This window comes from Passer domesticus, chromosome 12, assembly GCF_036417665.1.
Source record: "Passer domesticus isolate bPasDom1 chromosome 12, bPasDom1.hap1, whole genome shotgun sequence".
NCBI classification, from domain to species: Eukaryota; Metazoa; Chordata; class Aves; order Passeriformes; family Passeridae; genus Passer; species Passer domesticus.
Window position 1 is genome coordinate 9,949,950 of NC_087485.1, and position 22,945 is coordinate 9,972,894.

A 22,945-nucleotide genomic window follows, 5' to 3' on the forward strand; every position below is an offset into this window, starting at 1 on the left:
AACAGAATAGGTTAAAAGGTGCCGATGTTTGGGCCTGCGAAACCACATGTTGAGAGTCAGAGACCAAACAACACAAAGAGCACATCTCTCTGGTCTTTGATGTCTTCTCTGAGGGACGCGGAGTGAGAAAAATGTGGCTGTGGCCCCTGGCCCAGCGGCCGGACAATGCGGCAGTGTGGGAGCGCGGGGGCCGCGGGACTCCGGCGGGGCTGGGCTTCTGCTGGGCCTCGCAGAGCCCATCGGCACAGCCCAGCAGAAACCCCAGCAGAAACCCCAGCAGAAATCCCGGTCACCGCCACACACCGCTTCCCTCATCGCTCCCCCATGGGCCTGAGCCATGGTCTTAAAGACGCACCAACTTAGGAACTTGAAGCACTAAGTTTAACTAGACTCAATTTGGTGTTTTCTGCATTTGTTTCCATTTAGCCTGTTCTTTAGCATTTCCTTTGTGTTGCGTGCTTTAAAAACTCCTTATAGCACTTCAGCTAGCAGCTTTTTATTTGCCTGCGTGCCTCAGCGTCTGCTCTGAATCCACTGCGGAGTTGGTGCAGTGGCTGCTCTGTGCTTCCTGCATGAATCACTGATTCTGCTCTTTTTTCCATTTGCAAGTACACAGTGTTTTTAAGCAATTCATATTCACCATAAAAATGTTCCATGTAGGATATCCCCTGATAGCACAAGTGATGCTTTTGCATTTTTCATAAGAAAGATTAAAATACCCACTCCTTGTGCTCACGTTGTAGGTCTCCTGTTCTGCTGCAACTCAGTTTAGTATTTTAATTTTTTATTAAAACTCTCATAAGCAAGATAAATGTGCATTGGCACTAAAGGGAGACTGCCAGCTTTGATAGGTTATATTGCCTCATTTTGCTGCTGCTCTTTAAGTATTCCAGCACTCAATGTCCAAGTATTATGCAAAGCAAAATTAATCAGCACCTGCATCTTTTAAAATAATAGAATTCATGAATTCTAAAGTTTTATCAGCGTTATTGTAATTCTGATTGTCGTCGGTTCTTTATACCATTATAGAAAAATATCTAATTGTAACAACTGTATTCCTATAGTGAACATATTACTTGAATTCAAACCCTAACAATGGCAATAGGATAACTGTCCTTGAATTTGAGCCTTTTGTGATACATCAATAGGCTTACAATGTGCTGAATTAGCAGGCATATTAATGGGCAGATGCAGCACCAGCCCATTCTTTTTACCCAAATCTTCTTATGCAAATACCCCATGAATCCAGTTCAAAGAGCTAGCTTTAAAATGAGCTTCTACACACATTCAGATGGGTCCTTTCACAACTGCAATGGGACTTAGATAGAAAGTGACATGAGAAAAGTTTAGACACTTGTTTTTATAACTGAACATGATCTTGTTATCATAATCTGATACTGGTAACTGGCATGGTCTGGTTGTAGAATTTTAAGCCTTTAACAGAGGGAGATAATCTAGGCCTTTGTGCTACAATGTACTGAATCCTGCACTTGGTGAAAGCTATCAATGAGAATCGCAGTTCATGCTTTTTCAAACAAAACTTTTTCATGGTAAAAGCTTTTATCCTATGATAATTACTTAACTGATTGTAGCGGTGCCTTTAACGTCAGTGAGCTCATAACAAGGACCCATAAAAAAGGCTACTTTATTTTAGAATAAATAAATTATCAAATAAACAGTTTTTGTTTGCTTGTTGAACTAAATGGTAATGAGGTCATTATTAAAAATGCTAATGCACGGCAGCATGGCTAGTAAAAGTTAATGTATTTTATGATCTTTCTTTTGTTTGCTCTCTTTCTGGTGATTGTTTCTCATCAACAGCATCTGGACAAGAATGGTTTAAATGATTTAATTGCAAATTTAGGAAAACCTGCCAAAGGAAAAGAAGGATAACGATTTTATGAGATTCATAATACTGAAGCCCCTTCCTTTGGAGTTAATTTTAAATTTGTCTGCAATTTCAATCAAAGCCTATGGTTTTCGAGGTTGTAGATTGGATTTTTTTCAACTGTCTATTTTAAGAAGTCCAAAAGCTGGTGAGAAGGAATTTCGTGTTGACATTTCCCATGCATGCTGACCAAGCTTCATTAAAGCAATGCTTCCTACAGAATATTCTATAGGAAACATAAAGACAGCCAAGAATCGATTCTCAGCTGGAGCAAATTGGCATAACTAATTGACTTCTGTGGATCTGGTCAACAGTGTTTCAGCCTTGGCCAGTGTGTGGAGTTGATAGATGTAGATAATTTAAACTACATGAGATTATTGCAAAAAATGAGAGGGAAAATAATCTGCTCTTTTATCATTACATGTAGGTAATCATAATGTATATTAGACTAGTCATGTACAGCATTATCACTTGGTTTATTCTTCATGATTTTTTTCTGAAATGAGTATTTATACTGTGTTCTGAAGCATTAATGAGGTGATTCTTGTACCAAGAACCTTGGTGCAATAGATGAACATAAAAGCCAGCATATCTCATGCAGTTATTTTTAGACTAATACAAGGATTTCATGTAGGATTTCATGTTCATACTGGTAAAAATATTATGAGTTGTGCTTGATAGCCTTCATGGAGGAAGGCTTTATTACATAAGAGTTCCAGATTCTTCTTCTAGACACTTTGTATTTCAGTGTTAAGTAGCAACATTATTTTGGGGGGCATAAAACATTTGGCCAAAGCTTTGATTTTTAGTATTGTTTTCTATTTTCTGTAAACCTCCAAGAGAAAACTTATGTGCTGAAAGAATATGTCAGGTTAATGTATGAGTACATAGAGGGCCTTTTTCTGAATTCTGAATTCATCCCTGTCTCGGAAATTTATCCATCACCATTGATTTAGTTTTATCACACTTAGACTTTGATACTTAACTGCTTAATTTTTTTTTGTTTAGTTTGGGGTTTTTTGGTGGTTTTTGTTTGTTGGTTGGTTTGTTTTTGTTTGTTTCGTTTTGTTTTTATTCTTGTTGGGTTTTTTGCTTTGTGGATGAAGCTGAAATGATCAAATGAATTTATGTTTTCTTAGCCTTTTTGCCATCTCTGGTATTGTTTGGAAATAGATGTGGAAGGAAATCAGTGAAGGAGAACCACTGAAGGGGTAAAGGTCAAAGGTAATGCAGGAGAGAAGCATAAATGGGCTAGGACAGTAAAATGCCTGGAGGACAAACTGCATGGTGGAGCAGTGGAAGGAGAGAAAGATAGGGAATCATCTAGAACATCAGTATCAGACTGTCAGACTCTATGTTGTGTAAAATAGGAAAGGAAATTTTGTGTAAATTAATGGCAGATAACATCATCTAAGGAGTAGAACGAGTGAAAGGAGACTTGGAAATTCTCAAGGATGTGTTATGTACATGTTATTTTATTGCAGTTCACCAACAGAGTTCATGTTTCACAATGTCAACAGTAACAGAAGACAAGGTAAAGCAAATTGTACAAGCAAAATTAATTTGAATGAGCTTCAATCTCATTAATGTGTCTGTTGGGCTTCAACACTAGAGGACAAAACAGGAGAACACAAAAATGAAGTATGTTTTTTTTAGAATTTATTTTTTGAGGAGTGGCTGAGAGCACGGTTTTTTTTAGGAAAGCAGAATTTTAATATTCCGGCATGAAAATAAAGTTCTTGAGTCCTTTTACTCATGGAACAGATATTCTCTGAAAAAGCAGTTTAGTGATGGTAATGACTGTCTGTAATTTTATGTTAAATTTTCAGAACATGTTTTAAAAGATATGCACTCTTTCTGTAAAAGAAAACTGACTAAAATATTTGCAGCCAAATCATATTTGGATATTTTGCAAATTAAATGGAATGTTTTGACAGTTTGAAATAAAACTCCTTCATTTCTAGATAGCATTTTTACATAAAAATAAAACTAATGTATCTTAGAGAGAAAAGTGTTTCAGTATCATTCCTTGCACTGCTCTTGTTGACTTTTACTCATTTTTGTACTTTGAGAAACTGGGATAAGTATGTATTTTGGTGCTTTGAGGAACTGGATCCTACAATGTTTGAGATAAGCCTGAGTTTGTCCTACAGACAAAGCTGAAACTCATCCCCAAGAGATTCAAATTCTTGATTTTGTCTTTTTGACATCTGGCGCTGAAAGAATAGTTTCATGCCTGCTTTTCTATTTCTTTTTGTGCACAGGAGGATTAATTTTTTTTTTTATGCTCATTTTTCAAATCTCCTTCCAGGGAACAGTTTCACATGCTTTGGGCCCTCTGAGCAAAACAGTGTTTTCTAACTACAGGTGTTCACCCAGCAGTAATGTTGCACTGCACTGCATTCCAACCAGAACAAAAAATGAATTATACTCACAAAATATGCCAATGTTCCCAGTCTTGCGCCTTCATCGGGGATGAAATGTTAATATACTCTGCTAAATCCAAGTCAATGATAAAAGAATCATGAGAAATGTGAATGGAATTGTTTTTCTGCCAGGTGGAGTGCAATGAGGCTTTGCTGTTTGATGAACATCTGTAAATACCCTGGATTCCCCCGCTGCCTTCCTGCTGTAAAGGTGGTAATCTGGTGCTTTCTCTCGAACATCACCAGAGTTGTGATTACACTCAGTTTGCTGCAGTCTTAGAGCTTCTCTCTGCTTTTCTTACCTTCCAGATATTAGATGTGCAATACCCTATAGCAAATGCAACTGCAGCCTAAGTAAATCTCACCTTTTCTCTGTAATTTCAGAGCAGAATTTTATAGCAAAAGCAGCTTTCCTCCCATTAAAATGCCATCAGGGGGATTTCTGTATGCAGGGAACACCTCAGAACTGAATGCCCTCTTCCAAGTCATACAAGAAGTTGGTGATAAGTTTGACAATGCAACTCAAATCATCTTATTCAGCATGTGGTTCAGCTTCTGTCTTTTACTTATACCTGACAGGTGGAGAAGAAAAGAATTATTTACTTAGAAATAAATAACTCCTGCTTTCTGAGATGTTTGTCCTGGTAGCACTAGGGATTTACATGGAAGTGTTAAGCATGGGATCAGATTAAAAGCTATCATGTAACAGTATAGGTTTTTTTGCATGGATATTGGTATAACTTTTGAGTCTGCATGTAAGCACACTGCTATTTTTGCCTGAGGGATAAAGTAGTAGCAGAGGAGAAGTTCCCTGGATACATTAGCCATTTTCTCTGGGAAATACTTGGCACACTAGGAGAGGAGTTCAATCACTGATTTAAATATAAGGCAGGTATGATTTTGTGAGATCACCATGGCTGTGGGGCTTTCTTTGTCTTTCTTTGTGCTCTGGTTTAGTTTGAAATAAGGGTGGAGGTGTTCATATGTGGTCAGACCCCTTGGAGGTAAAAGAACTGGGACAGTAGATGTGTGTTAGACCAACATCACTATCAGATGTGAGGCTGGTGCATGAATGCCAGAGAGCCATAAAATAGTTTAGGTTGGACGAGGCCTTAAAGATCACCCAGCACAGTTAGCTCACACGGTTTAGGGAAATGATTTCTTCACTACTTGTGATAGCCCTACACATGCGTGGCTGCTAGGGTTAGGCTTAGTCTACAAATACAAATGCAGAGTGACAGGGAGAAGAAGGGAGATTGGCTTCTTAATCCAGTGTCTCTAAAAGAGGATGGAAAATAAATTTGAACATGTTAAAATAATTCAAATTACTGAAAATACTCTCTTGAGTTCTGAAAAACATGTAAAATTATTACTGTTCCTGAGGCAGCCTATAAATAATATTACAGTATTGGCTGGATCCAAACATAAAATATTTTCTCCTTGGTTTTTAAAGCCATTGACAGATACAATAGACACCACAAGCCAACTCTTAATCTTGGGTTTAAGATTTAGATTTGTTCTAGATGTTAGAATTAACCCTGGTTAGAATACATGATAGATTTCTATTCTAGCAGAGAAATATCCTCTCTTCAGAAGAAATCCCCTTCTTAAATCATCTAGTCTGTGACATCCCTTTAATCCCTTTATTTTTCTCGAATTTAGCATAAATACTTCCCTTTCTTCTACCTCCATCTGTTTGTTCTACTTTTTTGCCTTGGTTCCTGTCAATGATGCATGGAGCTCTGTTTTCAGTCAGAAGGGCATTAGCTAAAGCAGTAGTTTCCCAGAGTTGGTGCCAGAGAAGTAGACTGAATGTCTTGAGAATGGTGAAAGACATAAATATACAGGGACACATATTGATCTGTATGCATGCAGGAGTGGAGATGGATGGGTGGGTAGATGTACACTCACACAGATAAATAATACAGCCAGTGAATGTACATACACAGCTATTGGAAAAGTCAGAGAATTCTAAAATGCTCGCACTAATAGTCTGGTTAATGAATACAAATGCAGTGCAAACTCAAGCAAGCTTAATGCTTACAATGGTTTGTTCCCAGGCATCTACGGAGTGGTAAGGAGGAGAATTAACATAGGATTATCATATTTTACACATAGACATACTTGCCAATCCTTTTAAGAATACTTTAAGGACAGATCTAGCGTCTAAGTATTTGGAAGTAAGAATCACTAAATATAGACTGTGCAAACCACTTAGCCATAATTCTTTTGAGTCACTTGCTGTATGACAGAACTGTGTGTTCGGTTGATTTCTGAATAATGAAATAAGCCATTTTAATTTTTAAATGTGGGAAGATAGCAGTCTATAAGCTATCCTAAATATTTAAGAAGGTTTCATTTGATTAACTGAGCCATATTTGGCACTGTGAGGAGCTATCCACAACTTTAATACTATCAAAAATTTGTTCTGAAAGTGAATGGTAAAAGAGATGTGTGTCTACCTGAGTTTCAGGATTCAGCACATTTGTAAGGCACATTCCACAAATGTTGGAGGTTTTATGCAGGTACAATCACGTATCTATAAAATCCCTCAGCTGCATTATGTAGCTGTCTGACAATGTGGGCTGTGGTTTCACCATCGTTAATATCCGATCTATGTGCTATCAAAGCACTCAATACTTGGGTTAGCTCCCAATATGCAGTTTGTGCTGGCTGTGGTAGGACAAACATTGTTTAATCTGGCATTAAGGCTGCTGACACATTTTTTTTGGAAAGATGGCAGAGTGAGATTTTTCCATAATGTGTCTTTGCATCTTGTGACCACAGTGCTTTTTATTTGATATTAATGATCTAAAGCCATGCCTTCAGCAATTTTAAAATGTATTCTTGGATACAGCTCCCGTTAAAAATATATTTTAAAAGCCCTGTTTAAATGTGCTTACTATATTTTTGTTGACCTGGGGAACATAGTTGCTTTCTTTCTTTATTAATATTGCCCAAATTACTTATTTGCATAATTTATGGGAATACGTTTTAGATATGCTTCAGGGAAGCTTTTGGCATAGGACAAATTACGTTTAGAACACATGGATGAGTAGGAAAATCTTATTTCTTCAAAGTTTTAAAACTGTATTGTGGATGAAAGGTTGCTTAGTGATGCTGTGTCTTGAAGGATTTTGCTGTGTAATTTCTCACCTTTCTACCTCTTCGATGTGAAGGAGAGCAAGAAGGGTAATTAGGAAAGCGCTGAGCCAAACTGCTCAGTGACAATCTAGCAAGGGGCAACAATCAAGGTGCCTTGAGAAGATTCAAAGTGTATCTTAGGAGAAATGTTTACCCTAGGAAGGGATGGTAGTACTGCAACAGGTTAGCCAGAGGCTCTTTGAACTTTTCAAGGTCTGGTTGGAATCATGGCTTGTTTGTTATTCATGTCAGTTCTTATTTATGACATAAGCAGAACCCTTAAAGTTCACTTTTCCTAATATTCCTATGATTGTATTATTCTATACCGACACTGCAGAGGTATCAAAGTAGTTTATCCAGGTGGGATTTTCACTGCAGGTGAGTTTTCTTTGTGAGTGAATTTTTTCAGTAGAATTTCAGTGATTTTGTACAGGGGCCATAATTCAGCTGTGAAATAAACCAAGTGGATCTTGTACAAAAGTTGTATATTGTATAACAATCACACTTACCACGACATAGGGATCATACTAAGTATTAAAAATCTTGTTTTCTTGTTGAAATAAACCCTTAAAACCAATTGTGTATGTATGCTTGAAAGTCCCTTTTTATTATAGGCATCCTGTGAGCCTTCTTAAGCAAAACAAAACAAACCCTGAAAGTACAACAGCCCTTTCAGTAGCAGGACAAGTCTGAAATTTTATTTCCCGTGTTAAACCTTTAGCTTTAAAGTTCTTTATTGATAATTTCAAAATATTTTGAAAGATAATGAATACCATACAGGGTCAGAGCAGATGTCCTTCTATTGTGTCCTGCTATCTGACTCCAGCTAGCAGTGACTGCTTATCAGTGTAGGAGTGGTGCATCATCCTTTCCTTGGTATATCTTTCCAACAATCAGTGATTCACTCTTCGCTGAACTAGGTGTGATCTGAGAAAGTATCTCACAGCAGCATTCAGCACTTTTCATGTTTAAACCCATCGAAACATAGTATTAATTATGGTGGTGCATCTAATGCTGCTGTCATTATCCTCTGATGGATTTTTCCAGAAGACTCAGCCACCAGATGTTCATTTGGTCAGTTTCCAAGAGAAATATGCTCCTCTATACATCTTTCATTTGGCATTTAGTGATGTACTCACAGCAATGTTCATGCAATCAAAAATATTTGGTCGAGTTTATTTTTTTTGTTGGGGTTTTGTTTTGTTTTGTTTTGCTTCATTTTGTTTTTTGGGGGCTTTTTTTGGGGGGGGGGGGGGTGGTGGTGTTAACACAACAATGAGGTCAACTGTGTTTACAGAAATTGCATCAGGCAATGACTCAGTCTTGGTCTCTCTTCAGCTGCTCCAAGTTCTCACCCAAATGTTTTTTTTAACAGTTTTGGTCACTTTTGATTTATGGAGACATGATTAAATAAGGAAACTGCAGCAGCAGCGAGTATCTGCTGCTATTGGGGAAGCACAAACTCTGGAAGCTGGAGGATGTTGGCTCTGCAGCAGATCAACCTAAATGTAGCAAAGGTCACCCTCTAATGGAAAGGAAAACAAAAATAAAACACTCCCATTCCACCATGAGGAGATACTGAGCTACCAGGGGGAGGGAGAGCTCCTGTAATATACTGCTGTACAGATCTTTATGGTCCTTTACTTCTCTTTCCTCCCACAGCCAGATTACAGAGTCTGTTGGTCCTGTGATGGCCTGAGCAATAATGAGAGGAGCTGTTGCTCAGCCTCTGTCCTTGGGGGATCAGGACCCACCCTGGTCAGTGGTGGATCCCCCCCACTCCTTGTCTCTTTCAGCTCATCCCTGACCTACAATGGGCAACCTTCAGCCAGAGGTCTGTGAATGATCCCTTGTTCAATTCAGTCTGGAGAGCTCAAGAGAAGCTTTGTTGTGGACAGAGATGCAGGAATGGGGAGACCTGCCCGCCTCCAACCATGCTCTCCCTTTTTGATGGCACTGGTATGTCCCAGCCACTGATAAACTCTGAATTTTCCTGATTTCCAGGTATGGCACTGCTGTCCTTCACTGTTCCTCCATGGCATGCAGACAGCTGAGTGCTGTGTAGTTCGCACCAGATGAAGGAATCCTTTCAGGAAATCCCCAGTTCAAATGCCAGGAGCAATTGATTTACAGTAGGGAGGACCTGAAAAGCACACTTTTATTTTCAAGGAGGCATCTCTCTTGAGATGTTTCTTATTTTTCTCCTTTATTGTTCAATTAGCTTTCATTTTTTATGATGACAGTATTTAAATACACGCCTTAAAATTTCCAGTGTTGTGTGGCTGTGGGCTTGTGAAGGGTCTTTTCAGGAAGTCTTTGTAGAGAAGTATTTTCTATTTACTCAGGGAATACTTAGTTTTGGGCAGGTGAACCTTTGTTGTGTGGGTCCAGGATTTCAACTAATTTTTTTCATTTCCTTTTTTGTTAATTCTGTGGTCATACAAATGTTATTTGCAGAGTAAGGCTGATCTATATTTTTCTGTTGCATGGCCCCAGTATTGGGCAACATTTCTGTTGGCTCTTTTTTAATACTAGAGTGCCTGTGTTGAAGTTAGGGAAAGAGAAAGAAGTGCTTGGGCATGTTTAGGGATGTGTACACAATGAAATTTCTATGTGTAATGAAATGAGAAACACCCTATTTTCAGTTTGCGTGTGCTTTGCAAGGTACAGGAAAAAAAAGGACTTCTCACTTACTGATACTTGGGAGTTAACTGAGATAACTGTTGTTGCATGGTTAAAATAGAGTACCAAATCACACTCCTTGTTCTCATTAAAAGGCTACTGTTTCACAACTTCAGTCACAGTTGTTACTAATCTGGTGCATTTCCCTCATAGTTCTCATCTTTGATTTCTATAACTCTGCGTCTTCCATAATGCCAGTGATTAATATGCAAAATTTCTCTGTCTTTGGAGCTAAAGACATACTCCTGAGTATTGTCATCAGTTATAGCTTTGGTCCTCTCTTCAGTATCTTCAAAATAAAATCCCTAGCTAAATTCTCACCCTGAAATTAAGGGCCTAAAGTGAAGAAGCTAACTAAAGGAAGCATGTGAACTGTGAGACACCATTTTTAAAAATAATTTTTGTCAGTACTACTTACTTCAGTAAAGCCAATAGCAGCTTTAAGGCAAAAAAAAAAAAAAAAAAAAAAAAGTTGTACAATACATGTGTGTATTTTCTGTCCGCATAATTTCACTTCTCTAAATTAAAACCCCCAGAAATGAAAACAGTCCAGATGTATCGGTTATAAATGAGGAGCTGACTCAGTGTCTGCTATGGCCATTAATGAACCTCTCCTACAGTGCCTAATCATCTTGATTGCCTTATTGAATGAAACATGTGACGCAAACCTTGTACAAAATCAAGTGCTGCTGAGGCACTTACTTTAGTTTTTTGTACTGTAAATGATGATTTACTTTTGGAACCTCTTCAAATGGCAACTCTTTACATTTGTGGTCTTCAGTCGAATCTTCTACCTATACACGTAATTTCTCAGAGCACCAATTATCTTCAAGTCTTTAATGTCCCAGTAGGTGTTAATATCAGGAAAGTCATGCCTTGGTCACCATACTAATTTTCCTGTCCAACGTGGAGTCAACATAATTCCCTCAAGATAGAATTGACTGAAGTGTAAAACAGCCACAATGATTTCCACTTCCCTAGCCTTCTGAAAAAGGATTAGCATGGTTCTAGCCAAAACAGTCAATATCTCTGCTTAATAAAGGTTCTGGGTTTAATAGAAATGCAGAAGGCTAGTTAATAAAGGCTTTATTAGTAAACACTCCAGAGTTTAAGCATCCTAAAGTTAGTTTGTTAGATTGTTTAAGCTAATACTGTGGTCCTGTTGTGCATCTAGTGAAGATACAGTATTATCCCGCAGCCCTTCGAATTGTGAGAGTACTATGGGCTTCCTGTTGATGTTTGCAGTCTCAGGAAAAAGCTGAAGTTTACAATGGCAGTGGAAAGGGAAATGATTAAATAAGCTTTAGGAACTAAACTACTCTTCCTCTTTCAAATAGATCCTTCTGGGCATGGCTAGAAAGTCATGGAGTACAATGATGAGGAAGTCTACTAAACTTAAACTTCTGGTGTTCTCATACTTGTCACTGGCTATGGACATATTTAGTGGAACATGTTCATGCTTGTTAAAAATTGAGACTATTAACTAGGAATTAACTACATTTTTAACAACTTGTTTCTAGTATTCTGGTTTGGTTTGGTTTGATTTGGTTTAAGGGACAAATCATTGCACAATTGATGAAGCACATTTATCTGAGGATTATTCCCTTAATAGGCTAGGCAGTTAATGCTTTTAAATTGTAAACTTTAACTCTAGGCTTTCAGTGTTTTCAAATGTGTGCATGTCCTTATTCTTTCGTTTTAGATCTCCCTGAAGAAGGTGGTAGCTACTTTGGCAGATATGCATCAAAATAAGTATTTGGCTTGGCTTTCCATCATAGTTCTTCTGCTTCTGTATCCGCATTTTCACACAGTGCACCCATGAGGTGCTAATGTGGAGAGCTCTCATAGTTTATCAGATGTCTTGGAGAGGACAATAAGAATGTTTTTTCTTATCAACAGTGTTCCCGTTTCCAAAGATCAACACATTTTGTAATGTAATGAACTTTAATATGTGGGCGAGAGGGTGTGTTGTGCATGGAAGCCCCAATCAGGAATTAGTACATACCTGTCATCCTTCAAGACCTGCAGTGTCAGTAAAGCATGGGCGGAAAAAAATAAAGGACCTTGGGTAAAATTGTGAGCCATACAGAGCACAGAAATGGTGTTAGAGAGACACAAAATTAAGGGGAGGAAACAATACCAAATTCAAAAGCACTAGAAGAGGGGAAAAAGAGAATTAGGAGAGGACAGAGAAAAGGAAAGATACAAAATGAAAACAATAGGAGGAGGAACATGAGCACCACAAATAGGGGAAAATAACACTGAACTTAAAACTGATTTTCTGGAGATATCCACAATACAACTAGAACATAACTGAAACATTTGTATTCTTGAGTGTTCTGCATAGATTTCTAATCTGCTTCTGTAAATGCTTTAAAATGTTACATGCATTTGATGCAGTTGGATGAAAATGGGATTTTATTTTGATACACATTTAGTTTTCATTCCTAATGTTGCAATATGCATAGAAAAAGAATAGGATGTGTATTAGTTCAACAGGAACTCAAGACAACTTGTTTTATAGGAGCAAGGGTGTTAGGTATTGTGAACTATAAAAACATTCCATTGTTAGACAAGAAGAGTTAAATGTATCGCTTTTAGCAATCTTCCAAATTAAACAGCCAGGCTCTGCTCTTCCCTCTGTCAATATGACATCATTCTGTTTATACTGAAAAGACAGTTTTAGAGGTACATCTTGAGCATCTTGAGTTGGAACATGTTATTTAGTGTGGCAAGAATTCATAAAATTTTCATAGAAGTTTTAACATTTGTCTCAGTAAGAGAAAGTCAAAACAAACATTTTCAGGCATATAAACCATATACTTTGAACATTGCTCCTGGTTTTGCATTTCTAGAGGGTTTTTTGTTTGTTTCATTTGTTTGGTTTTTTTTTTTTTTTTTTTTTTTTTTTTTGCTGAAAACACAAAAACATTAATCACATACATTAATACACAAGGGGGGGAAATGTATGAGGAAGAAGGCGTACATCTGTATGGGAGGGTTGTCTACATTCTGTGTTTATTCCAGTGAGGAACTTCTGTCACTCAGTACATCAATGTGTTCTATTTAAGCTTAGTACTGCAGTTTCTTTAAAAAAGGCTGTTAACAATCACAGTCACTTGAGGACTGGATAAAGTGGTTTGCATTATCATTTTGTTTCTTCCTGATAAAAGTTTCTGTCATTTTGTCTTGTTCTGCTGGAGCCCAAGTGTCTCTGAATGGGTGTTGGGATAGTGAGAGCTGGACACATCTGGACACAGCTGCCATGGCACCACTTTTTTAGGGTGCTCTACAGATGTTAAAGCATAAAGTACTCATGTAGCTGGAGCTTTAGGTGGCATCTTAATGTTTTTGGGAAGCAGGCAGACCCAGCTCCACACATGTGAGCTATAAAGGGGATGATGTGAGGATGATGTCGTGGTGTTTGGTAATGGTAACCAGTAAGGCAGTGAAGTCTTTTCTAAAAGTATCGCGTTGCAGCGTGAAGCTTCCTGGCGTGATGTCAGGCAGCTCTCATGAACCCCGACCGCTCCACAGCAGCTATGGTTATTCTTAGAGACACTTCCCATTCCTTAGGAAAAGCTACTGTGTGAGGCTTAGTTGGCTTTTATCTTTAGAAGTGAGCATTTAAATGTTGGACTAATTTGTAGCTCGTTCGCAGCTCAGCTGCAGCCCTGCCAGCTGCGCTGGGATCAGTGACAAGCCTTTCTTCTGTCTCCAAAGCACACTTGCAGACAGATCCAGGCCCTAGAAGCACATTGCCCCAGAGGCAACTCGACTTTTTCACAGGCATGTAGCTGCCTGAGGGAGTTTTCCAGAACAAGTAGCATATTAGGCGTTCCCTAGCAAAAAAAGACCTTACACACAGGTAGTAACCTTGCTGGCTTCAGGAGTGTTGGATTGGCACTGCTGGGGACACCCGCTTGTGTTTGGAGATGGAGAGTGGCCATGACCATGATGTTAAGTATTGCCCCACATAGGCCATTCAGCTTAGAGACAGAGGTGTGAGCTGCCCAGCCAGGTGGCAGAAGGGGATAAGGAAAAACCTCAAGGGATGTTGATACAGAATGGCAGGAGCCATATGTATTTACCTGAAGCATCTTTTCTCTTGGATTGTCATTGTCACCCATGTCACTATGGCAGCATTCTTGCAAGATGTAGCAGAACAGCTGAATTAGAGACAGCCTCTCTTGTGTGTTACATCCCGAGGGGAAAAAAGTTATTTTTTGGGTAGAGATCAGAAAATTATTTAATGAGGTAGGAATTAGTAATAACTGCACTGGGAGGCATATGGCTGTACAGCTTAGGAGTTGTTTGGCAGTATGGAGCATCACCATTCCCACATTAGCAGAGGCCTGTTGTACTCTTCATTCTTGTCCCACCAATCTCTTCTGGTTTTGTTTGCCCTCACAGATTTGGAAAGCTAGTCTGACAGTTACAATCTTATAAATAAGATTGGAAGCCTAGCAGCCTGCTCTTGGTTGGGCTGGTTGCACACTTGGCCTCTATTTTGCAGAAGTGTGCGGTGGTGGCTGGGCAAGCCCTGGAGCAGCAGTTCCAGCCACACGCCTTCACAGGCTGTGATACCTTGGCTGGCAGGGAGCAGGAGAGGGTCCATTCCTGACCTGTCAATGGGGTGAGACACCATCGTGTCAGTTTTACATCATTGCAAAAAATAAATAAATCTTATTTTCATTGCTGCATCCTCATATGAGGCTCTCCATCCAAGGAAACAGAAATTAGTAACTCGCTTTGACACAATCCATTTAGCCTATACAGTAAGCAAAGATATATTTAAGAGAATATTTTTTTCCCTTCTTCTCTTTCCTTTTTTTATTTCAGAAGATTTCTCCTTGTTTACACCACTGTTAAATTTAGTCCATCTTGTAGGCACAAAATGTTTCTTTTCAATGCCATTCTTCTTTTAAGATCCAAGGAAGTGTGAAGGAGTAAAAACAACCAATTGTTAACCACGGTTAACATGAGCTGCTGAAGTGATTCTATTAGCTGACGATAACTGCCCAGATGCTCCAAGTGCTGGGGTCTCGCTGCCGGCTGGCGATTCCCATAGCAGGCGTCAGTAACAGATAGTGTGAGAAAAAGAAACTTGATCCTGCCTCTTCTAAAAGAGAGTAAAATATACACTCAGCAGGGATGAGAATATCCTAGAAACAAACAGCAGGGAGCTGAAACAAGGAAGAAACAGAGCAGGAAATGGAGCTACAATTCTGATTTCATCAGATTAGCGGAAGCTGAACAGAGGAGAAACCAAAGGAATTCTGTGAAAGTGGGAGCGCGCTGTGTTGGATTCACCCTTGACCAGTAAGCCCAGTTTTGACACTGGATCTGTGTGAAAGAGCAGGAGAGGCATAGAAATTATGCATGTGATGTCAGCTCATCGGGAAACAGTTGAGGATTATTTTATTTAATTTTTCTTTTCTAAACTTTCATCTTTTCAACTTCAGGTCATGTTTTTTAAACTAAAAAACTGCTCTTTAGAACTGAACTTGACCAAAAGAAAAAACGTTGTTTGCTAAACAGATTCAGTTTTATTAATAGCTTAGTTCATTCCTAGACAATGTTTTTGAACAATTTTTTTTACTGAAATGTGGTTCTGGCAGTTCTCTTGTGAGTCTTCTTGGCTTTTATTAAATATTGTCATTAAAGTTCAACAAAACCAGAACTAACTGAATGAGTGTTTAAAAGTATATTACTCTTAATTAAATGGAAACCTCAAAAACTTCAGGTTGAACTGGGTGAGATTCACCCTGGATAATAAATGCATTATATCTACTTCACATTTTCAGCAAATTTTTATTCTGTTGCTAACAAAATTAATTTGATTTTCAAAATGAGGAAAGGAGGTGGAGGTTATGTGACTGTAGGGACAATGGGTGATCCTGGAAGCCTTGAACAGCCAAGGGGAGCAGACTGAATCGTGAGATGGAAAGGAAAGGTAGATTACTCTTTAAGTTGTCATGTTAACCTGAAGTGATTAAAGTGTGAGGCCTTGTAGGAGCTGATTTTTCATTTCTCCAGAAAGCAGGGCTTGTAAGCAAAAACTCAGAAAAGGAATCAAAACAACAGAAGACTCTCTGTCCTACTGTGTCACGGGTTTTAGGAACTTGGCAAAGTCAAGCTTCCTCAATAAAAGATGGAAATTGGTCCTTAGGATGTTTAATTATAGAGAAGATTGAGAATTATTTAAATATAATTTAAAGTGATTTAATGAAAACCAATATTTGAATATAAGGTTTAATTTCCCTGAAAATAAATCACAGCTAAGGAGGACAAACTTTCCATGTAAATCCAATGATTTGGAGCACCCTGCCTGGAAGGGGAGCTCAGATGCAGTGCATCTGTTACAGCCTCAGAGGGCTGGCCCTGATGGCTGGAGGTGCAGGCAGGACTTGTGCCCTGCTGCATCTGGTGAGCTGTGCAGGACTGGAACAATATTACAGGCAAGCAAGACTTTAATTTTGCCTGGAAAAACAAGGACTGTGAGTGCTGAATAGGGAATATGATCAGTGCTACTGAAGAAGCATTTGCTTTAAGAATTATTTCTTAGACTTGGTTACCTTTCTCCCCATTTTTATGTTATTCTTTTCTTTCTTTGGTTTAGGGTACTCTTTTTTCCTGGCCTCCAATAAAAGATGTATAGAAGCAATACATAAAATGTACAAAATAATTTTAGAATATATTTTGTTCAAATTTTGGAGAAGCTTATTTAAACATTAAATATTTTGAAACATATTTCAAAAATATATATATGTAAGCAAAATATTAAATATTTTGTAAAGAGAATATATGATTTTTTGTATTTTATAGACCTAGTGGACACAATTTTCACAAAGGCTTTTTGTGGGTTGGAGATGGATTCTGGCTTTGCTGAGCTCAGGAGTCACCTCTGAGCAGATGCTGTTGGCTGTCCCTTTGGCTGTGTTCAGTCTGCTGGTGTTCCAAAACTCTGAGATCTCCTGCTCTTAGCACTTCTGTGAATGTTTCAGGAAATGTGTTTATTTGGAGCAAAGACGGGGAAAGCAATTCTTTTTCCAGCAGCTTCACAGAGCAGTAGATTCACAGCCACTTCCAGATTGGGAACTAAGACAAATAAAGGGCAGACTGTGTCCATGTGCCACTGCAGAGTAGAAGACGCTATTCTCCCTTTCCTTCTTTCAAAAAAAGCAGAATGAATCAACCAAGCAAGGAGTAGGCCAGGAGAGCTGGGCTGTCAGCACTCTTCAGCTTCTGGCATTGAGCAAGCCAGCTTGGAAGCCTCTGTGCAGCTCTGTGCTGTGTCCATGAATTTCTGCAGTCATCAGCTACAGCTGAGCTCCAGTTCCTGCCTCCACAGCAGCCTCCTAACTTCCCAACAGTCTTATTTGTCTTCTGTCTTGTTTTACCCAGTCTGCTCTATTTGAGGGAATAAATCCCTTTGATATTTTTAGCCTTAAATAGCTCACATTTAAATACAATGAGGGAAGCAAAGCATAAACACCAGAAAACAATTTGCGTGGTAATATGAAGTATTTCAAAAGAAACCTGCAGTGTGTAATTCTTCACCATGCAGAAGCTGGGGTAGAACTTTCTGCTTCTCAGAAATGTGAAATTAGTTCACGTTTTTTCTTGCATTTATGGTGTTGCCAATTATTCAGTGCACCATAAGCCCCGTGTCCTAAATTTCTTGATTCATGTCTAAACATTGCTTGTATTAGCTGTACCCTAATTAATCCTTTTGTGACACAAGTCTAATTTGCCCAGCATGCTTTTCTTTGCCAGGAGTGGATGCACCAAATCTGCTGATGCCAAAGAGGTAACGTGTATTTAACATGCATCAGCACTCGCTCTCCCTTTTACAATTGCTGATCCTCCTCCACTTAATAATGCACTACTAAGTTAAGGTTATACATAGCTCAAGCAGTGCTAGCTCTCAGGGTGTGTGGTTATTCCATAATAACCACATTTTAGGGTGTGTTTCAATTTTACAGGCCAGTAATTTACTTCAAATTACTTTGTCATTTCTTAAAGTCATTGTGTAATTTCATTATTAAAGGAAAAGAAAAAATATAATTTGATTTTTAAAGATGCATTAAATAACACTAATTATAATGCTTAACATTTAGCACGTTTTTCATCCTCAGTGCTTTATAGCCAGTTTGCTAATTAATTTTTACAACAGTCTAGTGATGAGCAACTAGCTGTACCTCTGCCTGAAAGTCAGGAATGCTGAGGCAGGGAAGCTGAGTGGTTTGCCTAAGATTACAGTGATTTGCCCAGGAGATGGTTTTAGAGCCAATACGAGTATTTGGTTGTTTCTGACTGCCAGGTCACGCACTCATAAATCTTTCTTTCCCCCAAACCATGTACCCTCAATAATTATTTTGTCTTTAAAACAGATAAAAATAGAGCCTTAAAATGGCACAAGTCAACTCTGTGATCTACAGAATTCTGGCTGTGTAAAGGCAGATTTGTTTTTAAACTCCTCCACTTGAAAAATGAAACTCTCTTACTCCACTGATCTTTGGAGGAAGCAAAAATTCACGTATATGTTCACCAGTTCTTTTCTTGAAGTTTCATTACTAATTAGTGGTTGTGAGGCAATAATCCATGTTCCCATTGCCTCCTTTAAGGCCTTTTCAAGCTTCAATCTAACTACTAGCTCTCAGCCTGTGATTAAATTTCTGAGCTGCCTTTAGTCCCAGGAGCGTTCAGCACAGTAAAAGAAATGTCTTCAGCTGCAGGCTTCTAACAGGGTAGGAAAAAGGAGGAGAAGGTGTTTCCTCTGTCATTTGTAAATGTACCATCTTTAACAGAGAAGAGAAAGGAGAAGTAACAAACAGAAGGTAAAATGTCTGAAATGGGAGTCACTTGATGCTGAGGATTTCTGAAATAGCAGCCCATCATATTTAGGCAAACATGCTAAGCTGGAAGTCTTTTTAAAATCATCTTCTTCAGATACCAATTGAAGAAAACCTTACTGGAACAGTTTTATTGATATTGTTAATTTTCTTGGTGTGTTTATAACACTGTGGTATGTATGTATATGTATACATTTGTGTATATGTATGTGTATATCTATGTAGATGTATATATATCTGTGTAACATTTCACTCCAATATTGCAATGTAATATAATGTATCTATAAAATCAAGGGCTTTGTAAGACTTAATTTCTATATATTTAAAAAAATATGAAAATGTGTCTTTGACATGCAAGAGTTTAAAAATGCTGAAAGACAAGTTAGAACTGCTCAAAACTTTAAAATTCTTGTGTTTGACAGTGTTGTGAATGTATTTATTTTCAGAACATGGAGTAGGTAATATTATACCCATATTTATTGCAGCTGGATCATTTTCAGCTCCTCAATCTTTCTTGTTTGTTGATTGTGACTTTGTTTCTAGCACTGAGGGCATTCAAACTGAATCCTCCTGTTTCCCTGAACTTTAAAGTTAATTACTCTTAAGCTTCCAGTGCAGTTATCTTTGACTTAGGTATTATGTTAGCACTGCAGATACTATATAATCATTTAAAAGGACCTGTAATTTTCCCAAAGGTCCTAATCCTCCCATGGGATCATGTTGCAACACTTAACTGACACGCAGCAGTTGGGTTCAGAAGAGCTTCATGCAGGAGCAAGGTCTGAGACAAGCCAACCTCCAAAAGGCAGGGATTTGGTACTGATAATTTGGGGATTTTTTTCTTAAGGTTTTGTAGCTAATGGTAATTTGTGACAATATGAACTTCAAGGGCTTTATGGTAAGGTAAAATGAAAATCATTAAATATTGGTGCTATTGACTTGCTGAAAGATTGTACTTTATGTTTATTTGCCATAAACCAGAAGTAATATTTATTTAATAGCATAATCTCAAAAGTTGATGCTGTTTCCATGCGAGTTCAAATAAAGCCTCTGCAGAGGCTACCTGGCTGAAATCTACTTAACCAACCTTTCTTTAAAAACACTGCTTAGCATAGCTCAGTTTCTGGCCTGCCCTACAAAATTGCAGTCTCCAGTAAAGTTAAAGGATGATTCATACACCTAGAGAAGGAATTGAATATTCAAGTCACTTGTCAGGCTGGCAGGTTTAAATTATATAACAGGAAGCTTTCTATTCATATGTAATGTAACTGAATCACCACTTCTTTATTGATAATTCATTATATGTTGCTACTATCACTCTGCAGCTCTGAAATGCTTTTTGCTATAATGATTTTATACCATACCAGTATAATGGCCTTCTGACTGTGTCAATCAGCTCTACTTGCGTGTACAGTAATATTATTCTGCAATCTGTCTTGGGAGAATGCTTAAAAGCTTTCTCTCATTTTGTCCATTTAACTCATGTATTATCTGAGTTTTTACATTAAATGGCCATACTTAATATCCCATGACATGTCACCTATTTTCTAGGGAGGATACTGATACAGTACTTACTAAATCCAGAATCTATACTAATCAAATTACACCTGCCCACCTCAGCCAAGAGCAGTTAGTTCAGTGCATCAGCATTTAATCTGTAGGAAGAACTTATGAGGAGGAACAAAAACAATGAGAACTATAGTTGGCTAAATGTAGTCATGGTTAATGCAATTTGTTTTGTGAGGAGGGATTAGAAGATATTGAAATCAAACTGAGGCATAGGGGTCAATTTAGATACAGATTTGTTGCCAGAACTCAGCTTATATTGGTTGCACATTTATAAAGACAAGGCCTAATCAGGCAAATATTTATGCAATTTCAGATATACACTTTGTGCATTCTGCAGAATGAGACTTCTTGTCTGTAAAATTAAATGTGTGTGCAAAAGCAACAAACTGTCAGACTTTAGGAGAGTTCAGGTGAAGTGTAGATAACAATCATACTTTTGCACTGAAAGACTGCATGGAAGTCTCAAATACTTACTCTAAATCCCTTTCACAGTCAGGTTAATGTACTCGAAATTTTAAGACTTGAAATGCCAGCTGCTGAACACAAAATCCTACTTTGGAACCAGTGCCAAGGCATTTAATCTGTTTGACTTAGACATTTTCCCTAAAAAATACTGGATATACTTAAATCTTATTTGTTGCTTGATTCGGTCAATGCCATGGTGTAACTGAATTCCATGTTAAAGAATAAAAGACTCTATTTACCTAACAGTTTGAAAATTTAATGTTGCAAGGGCAGCAGGTGTCCATTTATGTGGACACCTGGCTTATGATATCCCATCTACTCTGCATATGAGAACTTCAGATAAAGTTCAGGCAGCAAACATCCAAATACAGGCAGAATTAATCTGCTCAGCCACACAAGAAGAATGGCAAGGTGGAAAAGCAATGGTATAATTAGGCCCCAGCCTTATCAACTCATAGGACAATAAAATGTACCTTTCCCATTATCATTCATTCCATTTTTAAGCCAGCTCTCCTTGGGATTTGGATATTCCTGCTGAATACTTGCAGCTGTCAGTGGAAGACACTTCCAGTTAACCATACAAAAGTGAAGGAAAAGGTCCTAAACAGGCAAGGATATAAGTATTTTTGTGACTTGTGAAAGGGAATATGCATAATAACATGTAAGTAATATGCATAATAACATGTAAGTAAATGACTTTTATTACTTTTGCTAGTAGAAGGACACTCCTTGGGGCCTGTCCTAACTCCTGCCTGCACCAGGACATTGGCAGCAATCATAATGAATTTCTTGTACTAGTGTATATTAGTTGGGGGGGGGAAAAAAACATAAGCAAACTCAGTTCCATGTTTAAAAGTCAAGAAATTATCATAGAAACCTCTCATGGTTTGTTTTGCCACCATTCCCTCCATTGTGTTAACCTGGCACATAGGGCTGGCTGACACAGGCATCATCACATCTTGGCTCCTTACCCTGCCCTAGGCTGGGTTTTTGTTTTTGCCTGGGCACAAAATTCAACCTAATTATTTTGATTTCCTCCATCAGTAGCAGTGACAGCACTGAATATACACAGCACCCTTCTCTGTGTAGGATCACAATGGTTTGCAAGGTGAGCAAGCTTCCTTTCCTGTGACCCTGGAAGCTCAGTACATGATTTATAAATCCTCAGAAGGCTGTAGTAGCAGCAAGAACAAAGTATAAAGTTTAGTGAACATGGACAGCTTGTTGTATTGGGCATCCTAAATCCATCTGCAGGGTCTCTTGTGGGCTATGGCAAGTCTTTTGCCTCATGCCTGAGGGTGGTGGGACCTGCCACCAGCCTTTTCCCAACACTTCGCTCAACCCATGCAGAGCCTCAAATCACAAAAATCAAAAACAAGTGTCTTCTGTTTCTAAATTACACTGTAATTAGTCATTTTATAAGTTTATTTTAACATATAGTTCATTAGGTTGATGGGGTATTAGTATAACTAATAATACAAAAATGAAGTAATGTTTCCTTATTGCCATGTTAAAAGTAAAAATGCAGAATAAAGGGATAAGGGACTCTAGGCAGAAAGTTCTCAGGAAAAGGAATATTGGTTTTCTTTGACCGTGTTTGTTTTTTAATTCAATAGAAATAAACAGTTTCCATGGCAACTGTCATATCACAGGCAAGGCGCGGAGCAAGGAAGATGCAGTGCACTTGCCAATTAGCAGAATGAGTTTTAGGACTTTTAAAGAGACATTTTGCCTGCTGACATTACGATACATTGCAACTTGGCATTCAAGGGAAGTTAGAGTTTGTTCCTGTACATCCTTTTGGCAGCTGCATTAGCCATTTCATCTTGATGCTGCACCCCTCTTTGTGGTGCCCTCCCCTCTGGAGGTTCTCGCTGCTCCACGGGCAGCCAGCAGCTCCCAGGGCTGCCCTG

At 38.4% G+C, this 22,945-nt stretch overlaps 1 long non-coding RNA gene across 4 annotated transcripts in view; it reads left to right on the top strand.

The window, feature by feature from the left end:
- LOC135279568 (uncharacterized) overlaps positions 1-22,945 on the top strand; it is a 38,812-nt gene that overhangs the window by 416 nt on the left and 15,451 nt on the right. The gene's annotated exons all lie outside the window — the stretch shown is intronic.